This window comes from Phocoena phocoena, chromosome 9 (assembly GCF_963924675.1).
Source record: "Phocoena phocoena chromosome 9, mPhoPho1.1, whole genome shotgun sequence".
Lineage (NCBI taxonomy): Eukaryota > Metazoa > Chordata > Mammalia > Artiodactyla > Phocoenidae > Phocoena > Phocoena phocoena.
The window spans coordinates 47,573,345-47,582,253 of record NC_089227.1 but is presented as its reverse complement, the minus strand read 5'-3'; positions in this window follow the sequence as shown (position 1 = coordinate 47,582,253).

Here is an 8,909-nt window from a genome sequence, read left to right as displayed (position 1 = left end):
TCCTTAGCCTATGGTCTCAGTGACGTATTATCACAATATATATTCAAGTACCACTCATTAAGTGGATCATTCATAGGTAGATTTTTTTAATAGATCTTTATTGGAGTGTAATTGCTTCATGATACTGTGTTAGTTTCTGTTGCACAACAAAGCGAATCAGCCATATGCATACACGTGTCCCCATATCCCCACCCTCCTGAGCCTCCCTCCCATCCTCCCTATCCCACTCCTATGTCATCGCAAAGCACGGAGCTGATCTCCCTGTGCTATGCCGCTGCTTCCCACCAGCCAACTATTTTACATTTGGTAGTGTGTATATGTCGACGCTACTAACACTTCGCCCCAGCTTCCCCCTCCCACCCTATGTCCTCAAGTGCATTCTCTATGTCTACCTCTTTATTCCTGCCCTGTAACTAGGCTCATCAGTACCATTTTTTCTTTTTTTTTAGATTCCATATATATGTGTTAGCACACGGTATTTGTTTTTCTCTTTCTGACTTACTTCACTCTGTATGACAGACTCTAGGTCCATCCACCTCACTACAAATAACTCAATTTCATTTCTTCTTATGGCTGAGTAATATTCCATTGTATATATGTGCCACATCTTCTTTATCCATTCATCTGTCGATGGACATTTAGATTGGTTCTATGTCCTGGCTACTGTAAATAGTGCTGCGATGAACATTGCTGTTCATGGCTCTTTTTGAACTATGGTTTTCTCAGGGTATATGCCCAGTAGTGGGATTGCTGGGTCATATGGTAGTTCTATTTTTAGTTTTTTAAGGAACCTCCTTACTGTTTTCCATAGTGGTTGTATCAATTTACATTGCCGCAAACAGTGCAAGAGGGTTCCCTTTTCTCCACACCCTTTCCAGCATTTATTGTTTCTAGATTTTTTGATAATGGCCATTCTAACTGGCATGAGGTATCCCTCATTGTAGTTTTGATTTGCATTTCTCTAATAATTAGTGATGTTGAGCAGCTTTTCATGTGCCTCTTGGCCATCTGTATGTCTTCCTTGGTGAAATGTCTCGTTAGGTCTTCCACCCATTTTTTAACTGGATTGTTTGTTTTTTTGATATTGAGCTCCATGAGCTGTTTGTATATTTTGGAGATTAATCCTTTGTCTGTTGTTTCATTTGCAAATATTTTCTCCCATTCTGAGGGTTGTCTTTTCCTCTTGTTTATGGTTTCCTTTGTTGTGCAAAAGCTTTTAAGTTTAATTAAGTCCCATTTGTTTATTTTTGTTTTTATTTCCCTTAGTTACTCTAGGAGGTGGGTCAAAAAAAGATCTTGCAGTGGTTTATGTCAAAGAGTGCTTTTTCTATGTTTTCCTCTAAGAGTTTTATAGTGTCTGGCCTTACATTTAAGTCTTTAATCCATTTGAAGTTTATTTTTGTGTATGGTGTTAGGGAGTGTTCTAATTTCATTCTTTTACAAGTAGCTGTCCAGTTTTCCCAGCACCACTTATTGAAGAGGCTGTCTTTTCTCCATTGCATGTTCTTGCCTCCTTTGTCAAAAATTAGGTACCCCTATGTGTGTGGGTTTATCTCTGGGCATTCTATCCTGTACCATTGATCTATTTTTCTGTTTTTGTGCCAGTACCATACTGTCTTGATTACTTAGCTTGGTGGTATAGTTTGAAGTCAGGGAGCCTGACTCCTCTAACTCCATTTATCTTTCTCAAGATTGCTTTGGCTCTTCGGGGTCTTTTGTGTTTCCATACGAATTGTAAAATTTTTTGTTCTAATTCTGTGAAGAATGCTATTGGTAGTTTGATAGGGATTACACTGAATTTGTAGATTGCTTTGTGTAGTATAATCATTTTCACAATACAGATTCTTCCAATACAAAAACATGGTCTATTTCTCCATCTGTTTATGTCTTTCTTGATTTCTTTCATCAGTGTTTTATAGTTTTCTGAGTACAAGTCTTTCGCCTCCTTAGGCAGGTTTATTCCTAGGTGTTTTATTCTTTTTGTTGCAATGGTAAATGGGAGTGTTTCCTTAATTTCTCTTTCTGATTTTTTGTTGTTGGTGTATAGGAATGCCAGAGATTTCTGTGCATTAATTTTGTATCCTGCAACCTTCATAGGTAGATTTTTGAGATAGCATATGGCAATAATAAAAGCTAACATTTACAGAGTATCTTTCATGTGCCAGATTTGATATATATCCTACTGTGATATGTATTATGAGCCCATAATATTTAGGTGGAGAAACAGGCTCAGAATGGTAAAGTTGAGACAGGCTGGGACCTGGGACCCAGGACCCTTTGTTACAATGCTTGCACTTGGACAAACATCTCCTCAAGCAACAGAATACAAACTATAAGGGACTAAAAATAACTGCGTGCATGTGCAGTTGGGACAAATTATGGACAATATGATACAAAAAGACCAAAAACCCACCGCCATTCATGAGGTGTCTGGAACAAAAACAGGGTACTGCACATGATCCCTGCACAAAGCTCCACCAAGGGGGTGGGCAGGCCACCTAAGCCGCCCCTCTGGCCCAGCTGCTGGATCTGCCCCTACCCACACCCCATTTAAAGGACCAGATCGCCCTCCCTCAGGGAGAGAGCAAGGGAACCCGTTATTTGTTTTCGCTCCCTGTGCTGCAGCACAGGTCCCCAAAAAGCCTTGCCTAAATTTCTCTTCTGACCTGTTATCAATTTCTGTTGATTAAAAAGTCCAAGAGGGCTTCCCTGGTGGTGCAGTGGTTGAGAGTCTGCCTGCTGATGCAGGGGACACGGGTTCGTGCCCTGGTCCGGGAAGATCCCACATGCTGCAGAGTGGCTGGGCCCGTGAGCCATGGCCACTGAGCCTGCGTGTCCGGAGCCTGTGCTCTGGAACAGGAGAGGCCACAACAGTGAGAGGCCCTCGTACCGCAAAAAAAAAAAAAAAAAAAAAAAAAGGTCCAAGAATCTGGGTCAGTGACAAAGTGACTTCTAAGTTGCAGAACTGAGATGCAACCCAGGTCTGTTGGAATTCCCCCACTGCCCTCTTCCCAATAGAGCGTGCTTCCCACTAGAGTGGGCATGGGGGTGGCAGAAATATTAATGCTAGCTTTGCTGTTTCCTTCTAATGAAGGGTCTCATGCATTACAGTGGGCAATTTAGGAATGAGGAAGTTGTCCCAGAGACGCGGGGCTGCAACATTCCACACTACAGGGGGCGCTGTTTATATCGTAGTCCTCGGCAGTTCCGGGACTTGCGCAGTGCACAACCCGCGAGGCCACAGCAGCCAACTACAAAGAAGCGCAGGGAAGACTACTGATCCAGGGGAGCTCCCGTCTTTCTTTGCTCTGTGCTGCTATCACCTCAGAAGCATCCGGGAACCCCTCAAGTATTCTTCCACAAGTTCCTTCCAGCCCCAGGACTATATAACTTCTTACGAGCCTGCCCCACTCGCATACACCGCGTCTCTGAGGAAAAAAAGATGTATCGCCTCTGCGGATTCACCCCGAACCTGCTGCCGGTCTCAGGACATAATCTCGTCCCTTCACTCCTTTGGGCAGATTAATGATTTTTCTCTGAGATTCTGAGGTCTTATCTCTCAAATGGGGATAAAGGTAATTTACTGACCCTCCAGGAGCTCTTGATCTGGTTCTCAGATGCGTGACGCAGGATTTGAATGTCCTTTTGAAACCACGCACCTCAGATACCACCTCAGATAGGACTCGAATCCAGTCACACCTCATGCGGGACGCGAACACAGACGAGCCTCCTGTGGGGCTGGAATCCACAATGTCTGGCCTAAGAGGGGACTCGAACCCACAGTCTTCTGATTGCAACCGCACACCTAGTCTCAGGACTTAACGAACCTCAGTTTCTTTATGTCTCGGCGCAGAAGGACTTCAGCGAGAGGCAAAGTGACAGGTAAGAAGTAGATTTATTAACAGACTTTGTAAAGAGGTTGCAGGAAAATGGGGCATGAGAGGAGGGTCATGACCCAGGTCTCAGGCCGCCAAATGAGGGTCCTTGGCTCTGGGCAGGAAAGAATTCAACAGCGAGCCAGAGTAAAGGGAAAGCAGAGATACACATTCCAGAGACAGAACTTGGGCGTCTCAGAAGGAGAGCAGCTCTGGGAGAAATACAATCCACAGACAGAGCGCCAGCCGGCCCAGAAGGCAAGAGGCCCGGGGTGCAGAAGTGGTTACTTTTTATGGGCTGGGTAATTTCATAGGCTAACAAGTGGGGGGATTATTCCAGCTATTTCGAGAAAGGGGAGAGGATTTCCAGGAATTGGGTCACCGCCCACTTTTTGGCCTTCTATGGTTAGCCGGGGAAGTGTCATGGCGCCTGTGGGTGTGTCGTTTGGCATATGGTAATGTATTACAATGAGTGCATAATGAGGCTCAAGTTAGTGGAATCTTCTGCCATCTCGGGCCTAATCTGTGCTAAGCTTTTTTTTTTTTAACATCTTTATTGGAGTATAATAGCTTTACAATGGTGTGTTAGTTTCTGCTTTACAACAAAATGAATCAGTTATATATGTACATATGTTCCCACATCTCTTCCCTCTTGCGTCTCCCTCCCTCCCGCCCTCCCTATCCCACCCCTCCAGGCGATCACAAAGCACCAAGCTGATCTCCCTGTGCTATGCGGCTAAACAGTTTTTGTTGTGTCCTCAACGGCTCTGTCATTCTTTCAAGGGTTATGCCCGCCCCCTTCCCTCCTGTCTCACTTTAGAGACATGCATACACATCCCCTGAGGAGCTTGTGAAATAATGCTGATTCTGATTCAGTAGGGTGGGCTGGGGCCCGAGATTCTGCAAGTCCTGGGAACTCCAGATGATGCTCATGCATCTGGTCCACAGTCCTTTTGAGTAGTGAGGCTTTAGAGCTTTTCAAACAGTGAGTGCAATTTCCCTTCCTCCCGTATCTGGGCTAATCGAAGGCTCTGCAACCGCCCTCCATCTTCATAACCACCCATCCTCCTAGCTGCCCATTGCTCCTATTCCTGCTCCTACTTCTGCCGTGGCTGCTCTAGCCTTCTTTTTTGTTCAAAAACCAGAGGTCCACCCCACTTCCACTTTCCTTTTCCCTTCTCAGTCATCTGATTACAGCCAGAAGTTCAAGGACTGAGGCTCCCTCCCCACTTGCTGGGTCCAGGTGCTGAAAGTAAAACAGTAAGTTCTTACTTCAAACTAGACCAGGTCATCCCACTGCAGCAACCCCACGGCAAAGCAGCTCCAGCAGGCACCCCATCCACAAAAAGAAACCACGGGCAAGGCCAACAGCGAGACTCACAGAGACTGATATTATGTTCAGCTATGACCATAGTGTGCGTTGGTCCCTTCAGACAAATCAGAATCAGGCTTGGGGCCCAGAAACCAAGGCCAAGGTCCATCTGCTGCCCAAGGCCAGGCCTCAACTTTTTCAGTTGAAATTTAAGTCTTGGTGCAAATCAATGGTGTACAATAGTCTGTCTCAAACTGTATCCCAGAGAGTTATACAGGATGTTTATAGATGGTACCAAAAAAGGCAGTGAAGGATGTGGGCAAATAAGTCTGTGAAATGACAAAGCAAAATCATTTTCTGTTTGTTTGTTTTGTTACTGAAGGACTTTTCAAAGCTTTCAACATGCCAGAATACACTGCCAATCTCTAGGAAAAGGCTACAGTAGACAACACTTCGCAAATTTATTTATCCAAGGAACGTATTTTTTATGGAGCGTGACTTGTGAACAAACTTGGGGAAATATTAATGTTGGATCAAATAAGCTAAGACTTCATGTTGATAGAGAAACTTTTTAGGATGGTAGTGGTAAAGCTATACCTTTACACAAAAGCGTATACAAAATGCCTACAGTCTCCACCCTTAGAGTAAATTAAGGAAGGTAAACCAGAAAGATAGACCCTCACTCCTTCCTGGCAGATCTGTAATCCTTTAGAAGATTACAGATATGCCAGGAAGGAGTGAGGGCCTATCTTCAAATTGTGTGGGGCAATTTGAAGAGTGTGGGCAGAACAAACCCAGGGATAGATGTAAATGGAGAATCAAAAGGAGAAAGCCTAGAAGGGGTGTCAGATATTTACATCTCATTTATTTTCATAATGGGTAACACCAGGGTAATACTGCAAAAATATACATATATAATGTATTTATATACATATAAATGTAATACATACTATATATATTCTCCTTTGGCACCAAATAGTACCATGATTAATGAAAATCCACAAACCATAATTTTTACATGATTAAAAACCCCAAATCACTGTTACTTACTTTTTTCTAACAGTTTGTGATTCCAAAAATAACCAACAAGTAGAAGAAAAGAAAAGCCCAATAGTTACAAAAACCTATCCTGAATGTATGTTTCTAATCAGTCCATAGGGTCATACGATTTTTTTCTAAAAATCCAAAATGTTCAATTTGATTTTTAGTGATGTTGTACTTCAAAGTAAATAATGAGGTTTTATTGATTAAGCCTTAGGGATTAGGATGATCTTTAGACTTTGAACCCCTATTAAAAAGTTACTAGGACTTCCCTGGTGGCGCGGTGGTTAAGAATCCGCCTACCAATGCAGGGGACACGGGTCCAAGCCCTGGTGCGGCAAGATCCCACATGCCGCGGAGCAACTAAGCCCCGTGCGCCACAACTACTGAGCCTGCGCTCTAGAGCCCGCGAGCCACAACTACTGAGCCTACGTGCCGCAACTACTGAAGCCTGCGCACCTAGAGCCCGTGCTCCGCAACAGGAGAAGCCACTGCAATGAGAAGCCCGCGCACCGCAAAGAAGGGTAGTCCCCGCTAACCACAACTAGAGAAAGCCCGCGCGCAGCAACAAAGACCCAACGCAGCCAAAAAAAATGTTACTAACAAAACTACCGATACATTCTTAGAAACCTTTTTCCCCTTGTATAGTACTTAAAGCTTTATAAAAATACTTTAAGGGAAGCAGGGCACTAACATTTATTTAATACTTACTATATCCCAGGCACATTGTTAAGTGCTTCCTATGTGAGGCTTACTGGAGCAGCTAATGTTAGCAATGTAAAGTGATTTGCCCAAGATCCCACAATGGAAGGGACACAGCAAGAGCCCAGGACATCAAATGCCAGTGCAAGGGTCTCTCCCCTGACGCCCCACGCATCCCCCACTGGAGCGGGTGGGCCATCACGGCGCCCATTCCTTCCCACCTGCTCCGCTCCACACGTGAGTTTTCTGTCTCTTCCAAGCTGGGAAGGTTTGTGCCACGCCGGGCAGCCACGGTGGGAGCTCCTTCCCTAAATTTACACAATATCAGGGCCTCCCTCCAATCTGGTTATCTAACTTGAAGCAAAGTTGGGAAGTGAATCTGTAGCCAAGATACACCGCTTTCATGAAAAATTAATTTGTGTGTGCCAACAGCTGGGCCACTCACACCGACAACAACTCTCCTTAACCTCTCTCCCAGGCCATGAGCAAGGGTACGTTTTCAGGTGGCCGGGGAAAGTTGGATATTGATGCAATCGCTGTGGGACGCACGTCCAGCGCTCGCCTGCAGATCTTCTAAAGAGCCCGGAACCTGCTTGGGAGTGGCGGGAGCCTCCAGGGCCTGGCTAGGGGGTGGGACGGACAAGAAGCGGGGTGGGCCGCAGCCCTCGGCACAACTCAACTTACAGATAAGAAGAGCGGTGATTCCTGAAGAGTGCCAGCCCCAGTCTCGAGGGTGAGCACTGTCAGCTTTGCCATGGCCTGGGACAGACGACGGAAGGATACACGGACGCAAGGACAGGAGACAGGCGGGAGACACCCATCAGCCCGCAGCCTCGGGCCGCCCAGGGATTGGCTCCACCCCTCGCCGCGGCGCAGCTCACGCGGCGCGGCCCGCCCCAGACGCCGACGGCCTGAGCTGGGCCCAGCGCCTGCGGCCTGGAGCTGCACGCTCCTTGCGCTTTAAAGGGAGGAGACCGAGAACTAGCTGCCTAGACCGGGCAAAAAGGGGAGAACTAGCAGGCTGGAGGAAATGGAGAGCTGTGGGAAAAGAGAGCCAGGCTTTGAGGAGCGCTCACTTTGTGTTAACAAGGTCCTCATCTTTGTGGCTCAGGTTCAGTAACTTGATCACCCACCGTGACTCAGCCAGAAAAGGTACAGAAGGAAGGGAGGGCTGTGATTGGAACCGCTAAGATATAATTTTATTCTCACCTGTCTACCACCGTGTGTCACCTTCAGACATCTGGGTATCAAGCATCTCGTTCCGCACCACTCCTGACTTTACAGCTTATCAAGTACATCTCTCCGGTGTTTATTCATTCCAGGCACTTGGCTGACATTTATTGAGTCCCTGCTATGGGCCAGGAATCAGTAAAATATATCACTCTTGCATATGCAGTGCTATGGATAATGCGAATATGCACTATGGATATGCACATATTCTATGGAGAAGAATAAAGCAGGGAAGGGTATAGGGCGTACTGGAGGTACCATTTAAGAAAGGGGAGTCAGGGGAGGCATCACTGACAAGGAGACTTCTGAGCAAAGCAAGGTAGAAGGTGCCTCTGTACACCCGTCTCTGCTTTCTCTCCTGTTACCATGAATGAAGTGTTTCCTGTTCATGAAAGGCCGGCTCTTCTCTTTGCTCTGGGTCCCTTTTTTTCTTTCCTTCTCAAGGATTTTGGTCTCAGTTACAACTTCTCCCTACTACAACATCCACCTCTTCTTTTTTTCCTGGAATATTGCCATTAGATACCAGCATGCTTTAGGGTCACTCATAGTTTTCTGGGGAAAATACTCTTTGATTCCCACATTCTAACTACCTACTGCTCTCTTTCTCTGCTCCTTCTGTAAAAATCTTAAATCTCTTTGAAAGACATGTCAACAGTTGCTGCTTCCATTTTACCACCTCTTGTAACAGATTAATGATGGAAACAAATTCTTTGACACTCTTCCTATTATAAAGTGGGGCACAAGATCCC